This window comes from Gallus gallus, chromosome 2 (assembly GCF_016699485.2).
Source record: "Gallus gallus isolate bGalGal1 chromosome 2, bGalGal1.mat.broiler.GRCg7b, whole genome shotgun sequence".
NCBI lineage: Eukaryota > Metazoa > Chordata > Aves > Galliformes > Phasianidae > Gallus > Gallus gallus.
This window is the reverse complement of record NC_052533.1, coordinates 66,116,697-66,138,701: the sequence shown is the minus strand read 5'-3', so window position 1 is coordinate 66,138,701 and position 22,005 is coordinate 66,116,697. Positions and strand designations below refer to the sequence as shown.

The 22,005-nt window shown below is 39.2% G+C and overlaps 2 long non-coding RNA genes across 2 annotated transcripts; one reads left to right on the top strand and one right to left on the bottom strand.

Moving 5' to 3' along the window:
• Positions 1 to 1,871: 1,871 nt before the first annotated feature.
• LOC121109968 lies at positions 1,872 to 20,855 on the bottom strand. The gene is made up of 2 exons (XR_005857831.2): positions 7,093 to 20,855; positions 1,872 to 6,012 (listed from the first exon to the last, which is right to left on the bottom strand). It is a non-coding gene; the product is annotated as an uncharacterized LOC121109968 (long non-coding RNA).
• LOC121109967 lies at positions 2,416 to 19,901 on the top strand. The gene is made up of 2 exons (XR_005857830.2): positions 2,416 to 2,519; positions 14,271 to 19,901. It is a non-coding gene; the product is annotated as an uncharacterized LOC121109967 (long non-coding RNA).
• Positions 20,856 to 22,005: the final 1,150 nt, after the last annotated feature.

Genomic DNA, 22,005 nt, shown 5'->3' with positions numbered 1-22,005 from the left:
AGCTTTCAGAAGCTGCTTGCAACAGCCAGAGTAGCTGTGAGCCCATAGTCTCCTGCTGCCTCGTTCTCCTCTTCCCACCCCTTCCATTAATGGACAACACCAACAGAATACGGAGTGTGCCAGGATAGAAGGGCTGAGGCAGCAGATGAGGCCAAAGTGGTATGAGGGAGGGTTTTGTGGAAGGCAGGTCTCCCAAAAAAGGAACTGATGATTCAAACAGGAAGAACAACGCTAGAGAATGGCTGAGAAATCTGTACAAGATCATTTAGATGTAGGTCAGCTGCCATGACAACTATGTACAAAATTACAGCACTTCTATGTCTCTGAACCTGCCAGCAGTCACTTTGTTTGTATGTACTTCAGGCTTTAATAAAAGTTAATCCTGCTGAATAGTGAGGGACTGCAAACAAAGTGTCGATACTGGGAGTGCTGTGGACCAATTGGCTTGAACATTTAGAAGATAGAACTAGGAAAAAATAACAGGCCTTGAAAATTCTAGTTTCACTAACTGGTTAAAATAAACATACTGTTTTAACCTTTAAAGCAGCTAACTCATACTGCTTCGACTTTGTTCCATATACTTACCAGGTCAACTTAATACCTGCACCTCCAGTGCTCCTATAAGAAAGTAATTATTCCCAGCATGTCTCTTTATTTTTCACTGCGAGATGTTATAAAGAGTACAACATTTTCTATCAGTCCAGGTGTTTTTTTTTGTTTGTTTGTTTGTTTGCTTGTTTGAAATAGTGTAAAATATTTGATCCCTAAAAGCAAAACTCATATTTCAATAGGCAATCAACGAGCATACCGTGTGACACGTGTGTATTATTGGTTACTAAGAATAGCCCACTGCTGAGTGTGAATGAAAATATCCAAACACATTTCTTTGATAAGCAAGATATGTATTTGTTTCTCCGGGCACATGTCAAAGTCTTCTCAAATGGAAGTACAGCTTTATAATAACCTAAACACTGTTTCCAGGTCATGGACAGGAAATCCTAGGGGAAGAGGGTATTCACAAAACCTTTCTGCAGGAAGCCTGTAGACCATAACATCCACTGAATTTTTCTTACATAGTCCCTGGAAACTCTTTGGAGTAGAAAGAGAGTAGAAAAGTGGAAAGAGATCAATTCTGAAGTTCCCATAGAAGCTTGGTGACCACCTTGGTTCACACCTCAACTGAGGGTTACTACTGCATGGTCTGCTCAAGTCAGGAGGAACCTCTGAAGTAGCCCAGGAGAAGCTGTGGTCAGTGCAAGGAAATAATTCCCCAGTCTTCCCACAATCACATGATTCTTACAATGTAGGCTGTGGCATTCAGTAATTACCTCCTACCTCTGGCCAAAATGCTGGGCAGAGATCTTTATTCTAATGTCATCTTCCCAATATTTTCTGCTTAATGGGATATGTCTTAATATTTTCTCTATTTGAAAAGTTGAAAACAGCTCAATCTACAGTTCTCCACCTTGTACTTTGGTTTCTCTGGCAAAATATTTTGGTGTTCAGGTGTAAAAAAATGTGTTTTGTCCATAAGTATATGGCCCCTAGGGACGTAACTTCTAGCGTCTTGGATAAGTAAGATTGCATCTGTATGACTGGATCAGTATGATTACAGATGTGAATTATGTCAAGCTCGGAAAGTAGAAACAAGGTCAAGGCTTCAAATGTTATTGTTTGCCTGAACATCCTTCTCCTTGTGCTTCTGCAAATCCTGTTTGTTTAACATTGCCTTCTAGCACTGCAGTGTCTGCTGAGTAGAACATCGACTGCTGACAAACTATCTCACTGATGGGGCCCTGTGAAGCACATCCCGTGTTGAAATGTAAACCCATACTTTTCTGCACATGGCCTAACTTCATTAAACTAAAGACACTTTCAGATATTGTAATATTCCATATGCCTTGTCAAGCACAACAGGCACAATCATCAGTTTAACGGTCAAGTTACGTAACAGAAGATAAGAATTAGCAGTCTGGGATGGATTCCATTTGCTTTAAAGTTGACAGCTCTTTTACTTTCTTTTCAGTGTCTTTCCGAGGGGAAGATGCTGTTTTTCCTGTAAACACTGTTCATTAAGCTGATGCCTGTCTCATTCTGCACCTACTGGACACTCTACAGTTCCAGAATGTACTGTTCACAGATGTCTCTGAGCTCATCAAGTGTTTCTGTGCTTTATTTGGTATTTTGGAGTCTCAATCATCCCTCATGCTATAGCAACAGCAACATCTAGCAAGCTTCTAACGTGCTGGAGGTTAATTTAGTGTGTCTTTGTGGTATCTTCTGAGGCTTTTTTGTTTGTTGTGATCCTTTAGTCCTTTGCCTGGGACTTGCAACATTGGTTCTCAGGTCAAACACTTCTCTATAGTTTCACTTTCCTTTGTGACTACAGCTTAGATCAACATTCTTGTACAGTTCATCTTACATAAGGATATAAGAGCAGATGAAGTAGGTCATAGCAAAGATCTATATAGCTCGATATCTCTCAGGAGTGACAAGCAATGGACATTACTGGAAACTGGGTGAGTACACAGAGTTCCTTCCCCTTTTATATCTTCCAGTTTCTAGCAACCAGCAGTTCGGTTTTTTTAAGCCAAGAACCACACCCAGTCCCTGGTCTGAATGTTAAGCTGATGTTATTTTTTTTTTAATATTAGCATTTACAGTGACTCCAAGATCTCTCTGCTGAATGTCAACAGCTCATTCAGAACTATCTGCATTTCCTAGGGCTGTATTTTTCACAGTTGCACAGTTATCACTGGTGCATTTATCAGCCTCGTATTTTCTTTACTATTGTACTACTTAGGCAATTGATGTGAAATCCCTGTGCTAATTTCTCAGGCAGCTTTTCTTATTGACTAGTGGAAATGACTTTGTATCATCATCCACCTTGGCTATCACCATCTTTTCCAGGCCATTTCTGAATGCGCTGGACAAAGTAGGGTCTGGCACAGTCTCCTTTCCCTGCTTTCCTCGTCTAACTTCCTTGAAATGTGAAAAATGACCAGTAGCTCCCACCTTTGCTTTTCATCTCCTAACCAATTACTAACTCACAAGGAGACCTTCCTTCAGACTCAGACTTTTTATTAAGCTCTGGAGGATGTGGGGAATCCTATGAAAAGTTTTCAGAAAATCACCAATATATAAATGCTGGGAGAAACTGGAATGGGGAGAAGGACAGAGAGTGAGACAATGTGAAACAGTTTGACTCTGAGACTAGAAAGTATTTAGGCTTCAGCATTTGGTTGAGTCACCATCCCTGGATGTGTTTAAAAACTGTTTGGATGTGGTGCTCAGTGCCATGATTTAGCGGAGGGTCGTTAGGGCAGTATGGTTAGGTTGTGGTTGGACTTAATGATCTTTAAGGCCTTTTCCAACCTGAGCAATTCTATGATTCTATGATTCTATGTCTAAGCTTCCCCTGACCTGAGAAAATTGTGTAGTCTGCCAGACCACTGCATGCGAAAAAGCAGTATATTTCCACTGAAATCCATTCTGGCAATGCTGATGATGCTAGCTGAACATTCTGCTGATCAGTATAGTTATGCAGTTTGGTTTCATTAACTCATATCTTTGCATCTGTTCCTGTTAGTAAAAATACTTCTCTCTTCATCATTAACAGCTGTACTTTGATCAGAAAGAGTGAAACCCATTTTGATGGACTTCAAGAACAGTCAAGTTCTATCTAGACAGAAGTTGAGGCGGGTTAATGCAGATTTACACTGAAGTCAGCGAAGGCACAGTCAGGGTTTGTGTTTGTGCAGCCTAACTGGAACAGCTTATGCTGCCAGTGATCTCAATGAGGCTTTGTCATTGATTTCGGTAGGAACAGGAGCACCATTTGTCATAAAAGAATCACTTGACCTAATCTTTTTGTAAATAAAGAAAGAAGACATTTCAGAAAATTTCACAGTGTCTTTTTTTTTCTTTTTATTTTGGCTTTACCTGCTTTGATGGTTACTTTATTTGTCGTCTGGCAGAAAATGAAACTCATTTTAATCTCTTTGAATATCCGAATAGAGCTCTAATGCATGTAGACAGGCTTGAATTTAGGAGTGGTGCCAACACTGAGTAATTTTAATATATTATATAGTTGATAATATCTGACCAAATATTCTAGAATAAGTCACTATAGAAATGAAGGTAGGTTTCCTGTGTGGCTTACAATATCGCACTAAAGTACAAAAGAAACCTGACTAGGTTTCAGTTATGAAATAATAGATACTGAGCCATTTTCAGATTTGCTCCATATTGCTGAAGTATTTAGGCAGGTGTGTTTCACAAACTTTGCGAAACAAAAGCTCAGCTGAAAGCAAATCAACATTAGGAAGCAAAACCAGTGCTGAGTGATAGTGCTTAAAAACTGCGAAACAAGAGTGGTTTTGAACAGCAACTGAAAAGATGCTTTGATGTTTTTCTAAGCACTCCCTTATCCTCTAAAAACATGTTAGAGTTTTCCATAGTTACGCATAAGGTACTACATCTTATGCTAGTGATGCAATGAACCTAAAAGCCTCATCTCTCCACATGATCAATGGTTACCCTGTCAGTTCACAGGAATGAAAAAATCTCCTTTGCACTGCATGCAGGACTAGGCCAAAAATGTTTGCTGAATTCAAGCGGTATCGGTAATGCAATATTTTAACTCAACCTCCACCCTTCCCTTGCACTGTAAACAGCATAAATTCTGTCCCTACACAGAAGGACAAGCTGTCTCTCTCTGAAACAAGACAAGGCTCAGCAGTAGTAGAGGCAGAAGCATTTAGGTCAAGGCCTGCTATCAGAGGCAAAACTGGACAATGTGACCTGAGGGGAAATTAAGAAAACCTGAAGAATTCTGGCTGATTTTATGTCAGTCCCTAAAAGCCTTGAATTCATGTGAATTCACCAAAGGCAAATCACTTAACGCCTGAAAGTATACAGAAGCATTTTGACAGTAGGGCTTGCACTGTATCGCCCTCCAACACAACTTAGGAAGATAAGACATGAAGAGTGGAGAGTTATTAATATGAATAATTCTCCTTGCAAATTGGAAACACCACGGAACAATACAATTAAGCTACAATGGCTGTAGCTTAATGACATCAGGTAATCTGCGGGGCTGGACATAAAATATCACAGTAGGAAAAAAGTAACAAAGATAAATGCTACTGGAACAAAACTACTTTCATAAATGAGTTGGGGCAGCTGGACTACAAGATCCCTTCTCCTGGATGTGGGTCCAGAGGTTCAGTGCCCAGAAAACATACCTGAAATGCTAGAGTTAAGAAACAGATGCAGATTTTCCAAATCTGAAGAACCTCATGAACCCGACACTGTCTAAACACTTTCACCAGATTCAACTTCATTTCACCTCTTGAAGTCAGGAAGATTATGACAGATGTTTGATGGGTGAACTAGATGATCTTAGTAGTCTTCTCCAACCTTAATGATTCTGATTTGCAAAAGACTAGTAACTGTATTAATCAAATACATTGACCCCTGCAATACAGCAGGAAGCAGAGAAACAAAAGATGAGCAAATTAGCATTTCCACACATCACTCATTCTGAAGGGGCTTCATAGGAAAGGATAGAGAAAGGAGAGAGAGTGGAAGCTGTAGATATTGGGATACAAATACCCTGGGTGATTCTTGTTTCTGTGACTTTCTCAAGACAAAATTTCTGCTTTCTCTACTGGTATGAATTACACGTGAGCAGAGAGCTGATGCTGATCCAGGTGACAGTATCTCATTCTGCTTGAAATACCAATTCCAAGAAGCTCAAGGAAAAAAGTGTTCACACAGCAAACGAAGAGATTGCAGCTGTTCCACTGTCTCATCCATCCTCTCCTCTCTGAAGCCAGTTATACATAACTCACAGGATTGATCATACAGAAGAAAAGCATTTCCAGCTGATGTTTTGGTGAACAGTTTTTGTAGTAACAGGATGCTCTCTGAAATATGTAGATCTCTTTTAGTTCATTCACTCCGAATACACTTAGAATACAAGCAACAACATCAAAATATTCTTCTGCTCTGCAAGAAACCAAACAAGATAGAACACTGACTCTTGACAAACAGGAGCTATATCTAGTCCATGCTGAAAGTTCAGTGTATCTCTGCTCCTAGAAGAAATTTGAAATAGACCAACCAAATATGACAGTCAGCTTCAGTATATCAAGTCTCCGTGAGCATGAAGCACGCTGCTGTGTGAAACTCAGACTCAAGTTTGGAGAAGAGATGGTTGAAGAAGGACAAGCACAGAGATCTATCAAACAATGTGCTATAGGGAAAATAAATGGGTAATGGCTCCTAGCTTTTCTTCCACTACGAGAGCTAAGGGGCATCAAATAAAGCTTCCAGAGAGCAGGCAAGAGCAAAGGAAGTGATTCTATAAACTTTTAGTTAAACGGTGGCAGACCTTGCTGCAAAAGACTGTGTGCACTAAGGTTCAATAAGCAACTACAAAAATCCATAAAGGATCACTGAATGGGAGAGCATTTGGCAATGGAAGTCCCTGAGCTGCACAGTACCGAAGGCTATAAGAATATTCTGGAGAAGCTGTCCTATAATCTCACCTTACTTTTTTATTCACTCCTACACATCTGGGAGGGATGCCATCACCGGAGAAGGACTAGAAGAACATCCAGTCTGACCAGGCACAACTGTTCTTACATTCTTCAATTGACTCAAAATCTTTTATGTACCATAGCATCTACTCCTCATAGAGCTCAGCAAAAGTATTGTTCAGCTCTATGAATTCAAAATTAACATCACAGGGGCAGTTCTACACTGTGAAGTGGGGCTTCGTGTTGGTCATCATCAGTAATTTCAATCAAGATGACTTCTCACCTTCTTGAATGTTTTTCTCCAGAAGATGATATTATGACCCTTAATATTTCCTATGCATACTCACTGTTTTCAGGGTGACTGGAATACACTGTGGAACAAAAGAAGTGGGCATTTTTAACTGAGTTAAATTGCATAGGTCCTTGCTGCAAAAGACTGATGACTTTCACACAGAAATAAAACATTTTCTCCTTTAGTTGGTCATGACTATAAGATGGACAGAGATAAAAACAGGGAAAAAAAAAAAAAAAAAAAAAACAAACTTACCTGGTCATAAATCCAAGTGATGATGTTCCGATAGAAGGTAGAATTCTTCCATGGTGTCTTCAGACTAGAGCCATGTTTGAACTCTTTGTTCTTTGTCTCTTCTTTGCATCAGACACAGATCTTCTTTTAGGATGCAGTGAACCTTCAGTGACCACATCCCAGTGTTAGCTTAATGGCTGATCAGAGAGAAGGCTGCTATTTCAACAAAAATGCAGGAGAAATTGTGAGTTACATGGGCTGCAGCAAAGTCAGAAGAATGACACTACTTGGAAATGAAATACACCCTTGAAGTTACCTCCAGATTAAGAAACAGAGAAAACTTCCCATTTCCTGACACCAGGTACACATCTTAGTTGCATCTGAGCACCAGTTAGGCTAAAGTTTGACCTCAAAACACAACCACATCTATATCACTGACACATCAGTAGAGAAGTCTGAATAGGCAAACCTAAAAGAAGCTGTAGTGCACCCCAGCAGTTAATCTGTAACTTAGTGAAGCGCATGTCTCTCCCTAGGACCTGAAATGTACTGCTTCTACTACATACTTACCAGCCTTCGGTTGCTGGTCAGCTGGAAACCTGCTACACACTTTGAATGCTCGTTGCGCGCTTGTGACGTTCAATCCATTGATTCATTGTTTTGTGGCTCCCTGAGACACTCTTTGACAAGAAAGTATCTCTGCCTTGCCCGAGGCAGGGTGTCACTCTTGGGTGTGCAGCACAGAGGTGAGAAAACCAAGCAGGTCTGGCACCTACAGAAGTACATCTCATTACGGAGTTATAAGTTGTAACTCCCAGTCTCAGATATTAGAACCTATGCATTTTTTCCATCACAGTTAATATTCAGAGTAGTTTCAATTGTCATCAATGGGCAGAATTTTCAAAACCACAAAGCGTAAGACTAACTCTGCTTTCACCAAAATCAACAGCGTCTTTATTGAATTTGGTTGTGCATTTTTGCAAAGCCAAAGAAAGCCTCCAAATGGAATCCTTTTAGATCTAAACAATTGTGCCCTTCTCCAGCATCTAACACAGCCCTGTAGAGGCTCGCATTTGATCACAGGGAGGGTGGTTAAGCACTCAAACAGGTGCCCTGAAAGACCGTGTGTAACCAAAACCCAACTGGGGAAGGATAGTAGCTATTCACTGCTAGCCTTAGCCTCTCTCAAATCTGCTTTTTTCCTCTGCCATCCTAGTGATTACTCTGTTTCTGTTATTTTATCACGGTGTCTGCCAACATTTCTAAGACACCACAGGCAAAACTTTAAGCCTTTCTCCGTAACATCTTTCACACAGTCCAGGCAGTGCAAACATCTTCAGCTCAGTCTCGCTATTATGTGCCATCTTTTAGTCATCAAGCTCTGTAAACCTATATATTCAATCTGTATCTGAATGGTGTGTTTCCTTTGTACATCAGCCCTCTAACACTCATCCTTTCCTTTCAGTCACCAGGCGTCCAAGACACAGAGCCAGAGATCTGAGTTTTGAACTTAGTACTATATCTACTTCTATTCATCAATTGTTGTGATTTTCCCCATAGTCTTTGATAATTCCTTTAAGATATTCTAGATTATCACTGACTTTTTGCTTCCTAATTTTTCCTTTTGCTAAAAGTGTTGAGCTCCTCAATTAATTAAGTAAATAAATTCTATAAGCTACATGGGAAGATTAATTTCATGTTCTTAGCTCTCCTCCCAGTTCTTATATCCTGTCTTTTTTTATTGGAAGGCAGGAAGGGTGTTAGCAAAGATACTGGGTTTGAGATTCAGAAAACTCGGGGTTATTTCCTGCATTTGGGTAGGTCTACACTGCAGAGCTTCATATGAATTAGCTCAGAGGCAAAAGTGGTATAGTTGGAGCATGTTAAGACTTTTAAAAGTCTAATTTACATCATGAAAGTAGAATTCTTTATTTAAAGCTACCTTTGATGTATATTTACTCTAACGAAGTCTACAGAGTGAACATACACAATGATCATACTAAAAATTGCACCTTGGGGAAATGAGGATAGCACTATTTCTTCCCTCTTACCCTCCTTCACCTTCTTAAGCTGAATTTAAGATCTTTGCAGTAGGAATGTATTTTGTTTGCAAAGCAAATTGGATAGACACTCTTATAAATGAGTGAACAGTTTTAAGCAGAAATGAGGAAAAAGAATAACAGGTTTTACTGCTTCATCTTTTAAATGCCAGTCTTCTAAGAAACTCTTCTTTCTCTATGCTGCAGCCTTTCAGAAGAGATCCCAACGTTCTGAGAGAACCAATGAGACTAAAGTTTCTTATTTAATCTTAGTCCTAAAATTAAGGCTAGGAAATGTTGCTGAAACTACAATCTCCCATAAAGTTTCTCTTTTCTCTGAATATTTTTGAATATCAGATGACACATGTGGGTGGGGGAAATTGAAAGTTAATCTTAACCAAATCTCAGCTTTTGCTGGAACTTCCCAAAGCCTTTCTCACCCTTTGCTCCTGACAGAAGTTTTACTCGTTTTGGGTGCATTCCAATTAGAACTTTAAGAAATTTGGCTTGGTTTTGTTGTCTTGCAGTGCTCCAAGTACTTCCAAGTTTCATTTCATCATTTAAATCTATCCATTTATTCTTCAGTCCACATTTAAACAAACCTTCTTATAATTTCCAAAAGACTTTTAGTCTGAATAAGGAAGTAAAAAAGAAAAATCTTCTACTGTAATCAATAGAGACAACATTTCCAGGACTGAAGCAGGGTGAATCCTTACTAACAGTAGCTTCCTGATACCATTTTAGAAAGAAACAATGAAAGGTAGCTTCACTCTGTTTCAGTGTAGAAAGATCATTCATTCCTGTAACCATCAGAAGAACCTTCTAATGTAAGAGGGTAGATTTGTAAGATGAGATCTGGAGAGTGGGTAAACAATCCAGAGCAAGTGAACTCTTTTAACACCGTTTCTCATATGAAAATGTTAGTCTTCATAAAAGAAAAAGGGAAATGTAAACTTAGAGCAAGAATTTATTATTAAAAAGAAGGTGATGGGAGGAGAGATTGATTTAGCTGGAAAAATCCAAGCAGGGCAAAAGCGTTAAGGTGAAAACCAGAATCTAACGTCCAACAGAACGTGTCTCTTTTCTGGTTGAGAGCTCTGTAGGGATATCTCAGAACATGTGCTAAATCATACCAGAAGTCACCAATTTCTTTCAAGTGATAACTGACTAAATACACTGTGATATTCTTCCCCACTTTAGCTTGCTTTCAGTTGCTCATGCTTTTTCTTTGGCTTTCTCCCTCTTCTCACCTAACACGTAGAAATTTTATTCCTTCTCTCCCCATTTAACATCTTCTCCCACTACCGTGATCCTTCCCTCTCCCAGCTCTTGGTCTTATTTTACACCTCCTTGCACCACTCCCTATCTCTTTTTTTTTCTTAACCTTTCTTTCATGACTGTTTCTCCCCCCAACACAAATAACCCTGTTCTTACCCTGTCTTTAAAATCTGCCACTTCCGTAGCTTTTTCTCCTCTCATCTCTGTTGGAATATGATTCATTAGGTGAATATATTTTTATCAATGAGGCAAAAGGACTAAAATTATGGCCAAAATCAGCATGGAAGAAATTGATGCAAATATGAACAGCAATTTTTTTCTCTATAAAACCAGTGCAGTGTTGTCATAGCTCTCCCTCTTGGTTTTAAACTACATTTTTTCTGAACTCTACCAATTATATCATGTTCTTTCATTAGTTTTCATTTGTTTCAACAAGTTGGCATTGCATCAGCGAGGTTGTTTGGTTTTGTACTTTTTCCAAAACAGCTACCTGTTTTTTAACCTTACACGTATTTACCTTCTTCTGACTAATTCATCCTATGCTACCAGTCTTCTTTAATCAGCTACAGCTGTTTTCTGCAGGCTTGATGTTGGAAAATGGAAGAGCTCTTTCTGACAGAATTATTTTGCAATGAGGTTTAATTTAGCGAGTAGATCAAACTAATTATTTCAGATACTCCAAGTTTGTTGAACAAGTTGTGAGAAGAACTGCCTGAAGCTGATTTTATTATTTACATCTTCGACCTCATCTAGTTCAGTTCCTGGCAACTGAATTTAACTCAACTATTTTCACCACATTCTCTAGTGACTTCTTAACTGAACCTTACAACTGCAGCACTGCAGTCATCTCATTCTTGGTCTGCCACATCTTGACACAACTGCCATGTATTTCTGAAAGTTTGGCATTCGTTGGCTTCAGAGTCTCCATTCTCTCCACCTCTTAAGCAGTTCACAAACACGGTTTGGAGAACATCTTCAATGCCCTCCAGCACTTAAAGAGGAACAGTGTTCATTTTGGCTCCTTTCTCTTCTGCTCCTTTTTTCTAATTACTCCCTCAGTGCGCTTAACACCTTCATACTCACAGCTTACAAATCCACGTTTCCATTCTAGCCATGAATCATTTTCACTCAACTAACCACGCAGCTTGTCTCTCTGACAGCTCACAGTGGATGTGAAATCATCAGTGTAAGCTTATTATGGTTAATCATCCTCCCCCAGTAATTTCCCACCTGCCCGTTTTTTTTTCCCTTATGGTGGAAACATCACCATCCTGACAATCATCTGGGCCCATAAAGGCAGCATCATGTTCAGCTTGAATTTCTCTCTTGATCCTCATGCGAGGCTACAAAGAAATCTTGCAGATACTTCCTGAATAAGAGCCTTAAATAAAACATTCTTCTGTTCATCCAGCTATAATTGTTTTGTTTCTCATTATGCATCATCTCAGTGCCAGCAATAATCTTCTTCTCCCAGCTTTAGCAAAACCATCCTGCACCATGCAGATGTTTCAGCCAAAATGAACTTTATACCTTGATATATTAATTTAATCTCCTTTCTTGTGACCTCTCTGCTCTTATTCTTGACTTTCTATCATCACAAATAGAACACTACTAGTCTTCTGTTTGTAAAATCTGTTACAGAGTAGCCCTGACGTATCTACTGCCTGTAGAACAGCCACCTGTTACATTTTGAGATGTACCCCTCCCTATTTTCTTCTATCCTATTTATGCGTTCCTTCACATTTTCCTTTAAAACGTTGCTTTGTTGTGAGTCCTAAAAAATTATGCTATAGCAAGATCCTTTTAAGTTCCATCTACACTACCAGCTATTCCTCTCTTGCTTCATTGATTTACTCATAGATTATAAAGCTCTAAGAGGAGAGGACAGTGATGATAGCAACAGGTTTTGTGGTTCCTGAAATACATGTAAATGAATAGCTAAGTGAAAAAATAATAGCTATGTTATCCTTGCATTGATGCTATGGTACTCTGCAGTACCACTAACCCCCAACATGTCAATAAATTATACATTTTCCAAAATAAATTTGCTTCTAAGGTAGACCGACTGAGGTTTGTAAACGCTTGCGTAATTCAGACGATCGTGTACCAAACTGTACAATTAAATCATACTTAATGACAGGATTAGATCCATCAATAACTTCCTTATTCTACCACAGGCAAGTAAAATGAATATAATGTAAATAACTCAGTGAAATGGTGAAGCATTACACAAAGACCCGTGCAAATAAACATTACTCTCATTTCCAGGCGCAACACCGTTCAACATCCATTTGCAGTCTAAGCAGCACAGTAAGGCAAATAAGCAACAAACAAACACAGGACAAATACAGAGTTCTCCCATGCATCTGAGCAGATGTTTTAAAGATACTTTTTGATAACTCAGCATCCAGTTCATTGCAGCAACACAGATACACGTGCCACTACTGGAAAATAATGTGTATCAGGTGACGTGATTATGCTCTTGCATGACTGAAAAAAAGGTTTTTCATTTTAGAACAGCATCAAGAAAAAGAACAGCTACAGAAAAATGTCCTACAATTGCTGGAAAATAAAAACATGAATTGGCAACAGAAGAGTATCTATAAATATTTCATATCACCACTTACTACACAAAGAAACGTGTAAAAACACTTAGGAACGATATGAAATTTAGGCGATGATAGAAATCACTTAAGAAATACAAATTCTAGACATTATGCACACTTCTTCAGAAACAAAAGTAATTTGACTTTGAGATTTTTTCCTGAAGCTAAATGAATCAGTTAGCTCTCATTACATGCTATGCGGCATGCTATAATTAATGTAACACTACACTCTGCTGAGTGACAGAGCCGATTCTTTTAAGGAGATGCCAAGATAAGGAAGAGAAAAGAAGACTGTGCTTCTCATCTTTCAGGGAAGTTCTTACGAGACCCAGAATTGAATGATGTTTTTATCAACACTTGGAATACTTCTTCAATACATTTTCTGCTGTCACCCACCTCACAGTTTTTCTAAGATGGGAAAAAAATAAAACCACTATAGTCTTTCTTGTCTTTCATCCTTAGTAAGATCAAACCACTAACACTTCTATTATCATTCAACAAGAAAGTGATAATCTGATTGAAAGATCCTATGGAAGGAATAGAAAAATTTCTATTAGTTTGGATATATTCAAAGTGAAGTTCCAGTGACTTTCTCTCAGTTGTTGTCACAAGACAAATTATCTAAATGGATGCAAATGTACTCTTAAATTTACATCCTAAACACAGTGTATGATATAATGTCCACCTGACCTAGTGATCTGTTAGGTCATTGGTACAATAAAAGTACCCAAAATTGGTCCTGAGAATAAATATTGAAAGAATAGATTCAACTTCTAAATATATTCATCAGCAGTTGAGCCACACAACAGGCTTCCTACTGTGCCATTCCTGCCCCTGTATTCACACTCATGCAAGTATATTCCCTACCAACTAGCTTATGAATCAGTGTGGGAGATAAAATTTCTACACCTCGACAAATATGCCTGAATTATTTGAGTATTATTTTTTCCTTTTGCAAACATTAAAGGCCTCCTCTATTACTCCTTCATTTGGCTGGATCCTGACATGTTCAGTCAACTTTTTCCCAGTGTTTTATCAGGCAAAAATTCCCATCACTTTCCACAGCTTGCTTTCACCAACTTTCCAAACTCCCTGTTGCCAGAGCGTGGGACCAAGATAGCCAATTTCAACATGGAACAAGTAATAGGTTTAGTCTACAGGTCTCCAAAGACCCAGTTATGTCTACTGGCAGTGCACAGAAGATTGTCTCCACAGATGCTTTTGTTTCTCTGAAGCAATTTCTATGTCCTTTACACCCCTCTCTCCTCTTGTCCAGCTGCCTGGGACTCCCCACTTGTGGCTGAAGTTGGATTTTCCCTTGAAGGGGGAAGTTTTCCGGAGCAGAAGGAACTCACAGAGAAATGAATATAAGTCTCCAGCTAAACTGAGCATTGAGCAGATTCCCCAAGGGACTAACAGAGGGACAATGAATTTCTTCCCTTGAACTACCTCTTCTATGAACACTGTGTTCACACAACAGAAAAAAAAAGAAAGAAAAAGAAAATTAAAAAAGAAAAACAAAGCAAACACTGAAAAGTATGAACAAGAGCATCAGAGGCAGATACGAAAGCAGGGATAAAGAGTATCAGCTATGCACACTTCTTTTGGCTGATGCACCAGCTGATCTCAGTAAGACTAAGGAGAATCAAAGGACAATGTTCTGCTCTACCACTCCTAAGAAATAGAGAGAACAGCTGAAACTCTCAGGAAAGCTGGAAGAGAGAAGTTGGGCCAGGCAAGGATTTTCAGATCTAGTCCAGAATGTTTCTGGTGGAGGTAACCCAGAACAGGACAGGATATGCAAATCCAACTGGACATGGAAAGAGTCAGTCTGTGCCTGCAGATACAGCTTTCCTGGTAATTACACTCCTGGGCAAGCACTGCCCTACAATTTTGTCTGGTTATAACGCATGAACACAGTATTCCTTTCTAAAAAGGCAATAGCAGTTTGACCTCAATAGAACCATGAAAATTGATGTGCATAAGGTACTAGACATCCTTCTAACACACTTAATGTAACCCCATTGAAATATCAAGGAGAGTGGTGCGATAATATCTTCCTTCAGTGCTGTTTTTCCTCTAACATCTACTGCATTGCGAACTTCCCCTTCTGTTCTGCTCTATACTATATTTTGTCTTCATAATCCACAAACTTTCTATTCTCCATATTCTTCTTCTTTCATTTTGGTTTAGTGATTCACCCTGCATCTTCTTCAGGGTCAAGAATTTCACATGATATGATGAGTGTGAAATGTGGGGGCATTTACAGGAACCTGGAAGCGTTTCTATAAGCATTCCTATCAAGAAAGGAGCTTCATAAGTCAGAATTTGGGGTTTTTTTTCAGATAAAGTAGTTTCATGGATTGTCTTCAGTGGTTTCCCTTTGTATAAAAAAAGAAACTAAAAAATATTCATTATTGTTTCATGATGGCATGATCTGAACAGTTTCAGACCAATCTTTAATTAGCTCAACTCTTTTTGTATCTGATAGTGACATCTTTTGTTTATGTTGAAGTAGTGCAACTAACATTCTTTTCTGTGGATAGTTTCTTTGAAGGGGGAATTTTGTGTCTGCAATTCAACAGACACACATTATATAGTATGTATTCTTTAATTCACAAGTCCACTTATGTCTTTGTCTTGTGTTAGGGATGAAATGAAGATTCAGACAAGCACTGAAATTTGTATCTGGACTTGTAACAGAATCAGACGTAGAAGTTTCTCACTTGACATCCCACTTCCTTCCCATATCTCTACACTGCATCTTGAGATAAAAAAAAAAAGTTTATACTAAATCCTTATATCTCAGACACTAATTCATGCTAAATTATTGCTTTCTCCTCCTATTTTAAGAAGACATGAGTTAGACAGAGCCATAGGAAAAGATATGTATTAATAGTTTCCTGTGGGTGTCTATCAATATATCTTGTCATAATCTAAATCAGAGACCAATTTTTATGTGAAACATACGAAAATGGAAAAAAATTGAAAACACGGAAGACTGTATTTCAATTCTGATATTCTCTTTTCTTGCACATACAGATATTTTAACAGTAGCTTCATTACCAAAAAGTGAGCATTAAAAAAAAAAACCAATAAGGCAGAAATTGGAGTTTCATTTCAAGACTGGACATGATTTTACTCACAGTAGTGTTGCCTGAGGAAACTTGGGTCCAAATTTAAGCCTTCAAAGAACACAATGCTCTCCTTCTCCTCAGTTTGATGAAATAAGCAGTGAGAAAACAATGCAATGAAATATTGAGATTAACGGAATAAGTACTCTACTGCAAAGGAACACTGCCCTAATTGATATTAGGCAGTTCGTTACCTGTCAGGCTCTAGCTAACACCTCAAAAGTCTCTGTTTATTCCTAAGAACTGGCAGATACCTCAATTCCAATGTACATTACTTCAGAATATATCTGCCAGTTCTTAGGAATAAGCAGATTTTCATACTTCAGATGGGTGAGTCCTTCTTTGATCAGCCACACTGTGTTAGTTACTTGGGGAACAATTGGAAAGTTAGCCAGCATCTTCACCACTTGAACAAACTGACAGAAATAGGGACAGGTTTAGTCAAAAGCACAGCTTCCACACAGACCTCCATGTGGAAGGCTAACACCTTGCAAATTGAGCCAATAGAAGAAACAGTTGCCTTCTCCACATCCCAGAGCAGGAGTGTAGGATCTCCCGATGCGACTGTGTGAAGCTTTTGTACCCACAACCAAAGCACAGAAAATCTTGTCTGCTCTGTGCTTAATTAAGAAAAGGGACTCCCTTGCAATTCTATCTGCAGCTCGGTTCTCCTCCGAAATCTTTTCTCTGTGGGAGTAGTGAGATGAACCAGAAAGCTAGCTTTGCTCCTGAAAGTGCCAGATGGGAATTTCAGAGAAAGCTTGCCATACACTGTGAGCCACAGAGAACAACTTTCCAGGAAAAGTCCCAGAAATCACCAGTAGGAAAAAAAGCCTGTAGAGAAGTCTAGTCATAATCTTTTCTGAGCAAGATTGGCCTCACTTCAGGTATCACTGAGCATTCACTCCCTCGCATCCCTAAAATATTGCTAGGAATGACCAAGTATCAGACACAGACAAAGATATCCAAGCATTTTACCATGTTCCAAAACCGGTATGATACGTGGAAGAAAGCACAGCATAAAGGTATAAAGATGACCTCAAATTTGTTGCTCTGGTAAAATATCCAAAACTATTCAATCTGTCTTCTGCAGTAGACTTCTGCTGAACTGTGTTGAGCACCTTCCAACCCCTCTGTGCTCAGTCAAGCACAGTCAAAAGATTGCAAGAACAGTCTCTTTTTCCCAGGAGTACAGTAAGTTAATTATATTAAACATGGGAAGGTGCTGTCCTACTAGAGTGACTCAGACATCATACAACAAAGAAAATGTTGTTCACGACTACTTATGTGCACTTTAAGAAGAGGGGGTGGGTAAAGGGGCAGAGGGACTCGCCTAGGTTGCAGAGCAAGTGGTAACATTTAGGAGTTTTCTGGAATTAATAACCTAATCTTGGCCTTTCAGCTCCAGAGAACACATACAAGACTTTTATCATCTTTGTTGCCTATTGCCTCTCACTTGCAGAGGATGTGGGTGATGTGGGCTACCAGAAAATGTTGGTAGAATATGTTTCTTTTGCTTGAATATGTTCCTTTTGCTTGAGAGCACATTTCACAGCTTAACTAACTGTTCATTAATAATTTCATACCGTAGCCTTGGGCCCTGTGAGGATGGGAGATATCAAGCAAGCCAAAATGAAAGCACAGTGTCGGATCCTGCACTACTGTCTCTGAGTCAACCTTCCTTCAGGGACAATAAGTCACTAAAAGATAAGGCTGGTACATAAACAATGGATATGGTTGATGGATTTTACAAAATATTTTGTTTCAATATAAATTACTAGTATTTTATTGTAGGTTTCATCCCATGCTTTATGCCTCCAAATAATTCTAAAATTCTTTCAACCACAAATCAGTTTCTTAGTAGGTAAGTCTTCTAACTTTTGTCCTGTTTTCTCAGTACGGAGCTATTTTAAACCAGAGCTGGTCATGTTTCAAGAAAGCCGAACTTTACACTCATCAGCAAACCTTAAACACATTCCTTTACCAGGAAACACCTTGCTCATCATGTAAAGCTCTTCTACATTAAGAAGAAGAAGGCACCTTTGGTGCAGACATCATGATGTAGCAATTCATATTTCTGAGGCAAAACGCTGGCTTCGGTATCTTCTTAGAAATTAACTACAAAATTGCAAAACACCTGTGGTCAATTGGCTGCCTACTGGAAGAGTTGAAATAGAATCCTACTGTCCCAACCATGCTGGCCCTTATGAGCATCTTTGGATAACATAGAAAGAGTAAAATTAGAACAATATGGCTTCATTCAGTTTCTGAAGAATTAAAGAGGTATGCATAAGGCCTGGAAAGTGTAGGGAGAATGGGCAAATGGCCTCATTTTGTCTTTGTCAAAGCCCAGGAAAGTGAGCCAGATACTACTGAAGGGATAGGTGTACTCAGGGAGGCAGAAATCGTAAGGGAAACAGTTGTGTTCATCATTCTTCTGTTGCCTCAGGAATATCTAAATCTTTCCTAAGATCCACTATATCCTACCTCCTAATTCTTCTGTCTTCTACTTCTACCCAGCCTTGACATCTTTGGGTACGCACTGGCACTGGGCTGGTTCTGACCAACATACTGCCTTAGTAAGTCACCAGCACGAGCACAGTGATACTGCTCACATGGGAAACATTCTGAGTCACCAACAAGGGAAGAGTTTTCTGGACAGTCAGGGAAACGAAACAAGGGCCAATTGCAGAATACAGAGACGAAGAAACTAAGGCTTAAACAGCTCCTGGAGAAAGGGAGGCCCACAGGCTAGGTAGTACTTTCATCACTCATAATATAGTTTCATTATGTATGTGGTTCCTTTGCTTTCTCTCATAACTTCCTCTTCAAAAGCTGGTGTAATACACGTGCAAAGATATCATGTTACTATTGCACTGGGAGCAGCCTCTACATACCTATCAGAGTCCCCAGTATCCTTCTTAATCTCTCCATGCAGACTCCACTATTTTTGTGCACTTTATAAGTGAGCTCAAAGTGTCTTCTCTCCCAGCTCCTTCAGCATAACCCCCAGCCAGGTGAGTTTAAAGAAAATCAAGCCCTAAAGTATGCAACAGAACTTAGATACTGCTAGAGCAGCCCATCGGAGGAAGGAAGGAAGCATGGGACTTTTAAACAACTTCTCCTTTTCACAAGACCTCCCTGTCAGGGCTCTCACAGGTCAGCACTGTCAAATGTGCAGCTGCATCGGGCAGCAGTCTCATGCAATTCATTCACAACAGACCCTTTTCAAACTCATGGATTCAGTGTTAATTTGGGTACCTTGGAAAGCTTGTTGCTGAGGGCTTATAACCTGTTGTTTTTTGGGTTTTGTTTTTTGGGGTTTTTTTGGTTTTTTTTTTTTAGAATTTACATGGAAAATACACTATGTAACAGAGCTGAGCTCAGCTCCTCAGCAGAAGATCTTAATAGAAGCAGTGTATGACATGTTGTGAATTGGTTTGGTTTACTGTGCACTGTAATGCATACTACTACCATGAGATTTAATATTATTTATCAGGATTATTAGGATGTTCCAGGGATCAAACTCTGCAGCATCAGAGATTGGCCAAGTACCCCATCTGAAGTTCTGCTGCTACATTAATGATAGATTTACCAATATTGGAGGCTTAAACCCCCCAGAAGATCAGCTCATCCCTCCACATTTCAAGTTACAAAGATGACAATACAGATATGAGAACTTTTCTGAACGGGTCTTCGTTTCCAAGGAAGAGTTTTGGAATACAAACACTGAAACATAATTAAATAAATCCTCATTAAAAAATGGAACAAAAGCTTTTGGCTTCTCTTTTATAGAGGAAATATCTACGACTACTGCTATACTTTTGTAATCGTGTACATCATTGCACAGCTATTTTAATTAATGTTAATCTAGAGTCTCTTTAAGTGTAGTGTGCTTTCCAACATAGAATAAACTGCCACCAAAAAGAAATGAAGACAAAGTTTGTGACAGAAACAGCATCTGAACTATGTACATTGATCTCATAAACACAGGCTATTAAATCTTAAAAGCTGAAGTTTCATTAGGTAACTCCCTTGCATGCTTAAACCTTGTACCTGACTGATGTCAAGAGGAAGTAGATTCGTGCCCAAGTGAGGGTTAGTCCTTCTGTCAACAAAACAGTGGTTTACTACCAGCAGTTAAGGTTTTACATCTAACACTCCTGGTTTCATTCAATTTACTTGGTTTTCATTCTGTGTCTTACTGAAGACTTTGCCTCGGTTTTCATACCTCCAGCTGTGTTCCTCCTAGTTCTGTACTACCTCTGACGGCAGAGGAGGTCTCTGGTTGGAAAATCAAGTACACAGGGGAATGAAGGCTCACTTTCTTCTTTCACATTAAATCACCTACATACAACCATCTCTTTTCATACACCCACATTTTTTGTTTAAGAACCAAAATGTTTAATAAAATTTGGCATATGAAACTGTACGATCCTGGGATCCGGGGACAAAAAAAATTAGTTTTGCAAGCCCAGCCACAAAGTTTGCATTTCTACCCTAAGCTCAGTGCAGGTCTTTCAAACTCATGGGGAAGCCAGAGGAAATCTCTCTGAGTAACATATCTCACACACATCAGCATCACTGCAACAGTCACAATTTCTACTAGATGCTTTGCTTCTGGCTCTGAGCCACCTCCCCCTGTATGCAACATGCCTATCTTCTCCCTCATACAGTGGGGTTACGTGTCATGTGCAATACAGCTTCAAGCTGAAAAGCTGAACTGCTTTCCCACACGGTGGTTGCTCAGGAGCTCTGCTGTAGGCAAGGAAAAAGTGAAGCACATTTGACTTTTGATGAGACCACTACCATTTCCTTCTCATCGCAGATTCCCCACCTCAAGAAGAACTCAGCAGAGTTCAGAGGAAGGTGAGCAGTGGGTGACACTGACTGATGATGATGACAACTTCAAAAAATTAGTCAAAAAGGTGGATATCCAAACAGGTCTTAGAAGACGCAGACAAATATGCATTCCCACTCCTGTTTCAAACAATATAAACGTTATTTTCTTAAGCTTTTATATGAACCCCAGGATGTAAATATAAGTGGACAGCTTTCTAAAACACAGCTATATTGTGGAAGTGAGAAAGGAAATAAACAGTGCTATGGGATACAAGAACTATTAAGAGGTGGTTCCTCCCTAGACACCTTTCAACATAATGAAAGAATAATTTCAGGTTTCATACTGCTCTAGGATTACAAGTCAAGAGAAGAAGTTGGATATGGTAATCAAAATGAAATTGAAATGTTTTTTTCAAGAATGATATTTTCCAAAAGTAAAGTCATGAAGGGAGGACGCTGGTATCCACAAGCCAAGTACCAACCTGCACCAGAAACCATAAGGACAGCTTTACAAATGTTATTTGCCACGAGCACACACACAAAGACATGAGTCACTACGTCACAAGGGAGGAAACCATAAGAATTACCAAACATTCCATTCATTACACTCTCACAGCCTTCAAAAGTCATACATGAAGTCAGTAAAAAGCTGGCCTCTTTCCAGCGTGTGTGAAAATGCTTTATTTCAGAGGATAACACCGGTGACAATGGCTTGACTAAATGTCTATGCAGCACAACCGCCGTCACCCATAGTGCTACACAAACCGTTCACTGTTTGTCCTATGATTTCTGTTAGCACAGTGCCTAGAGAGTGCCATGTGTGAGCTATACCCCATTGCGTTAGGTACTGAATATTATGCAGTTCTGCCTGTACTACTGAAAATATAGTAATAAGTCCCATCGTGCAATATAGGTGCTTGAAGGAGAGCAGCACTGATGCATTTTGGGCAAGGGTTTTGGTAGGCAAACAGAAATAAAAGGAAGAAATTGGTTTCTGTTAAACCCAGGCTAAATTTTCCAGCTTAACCTGTCATA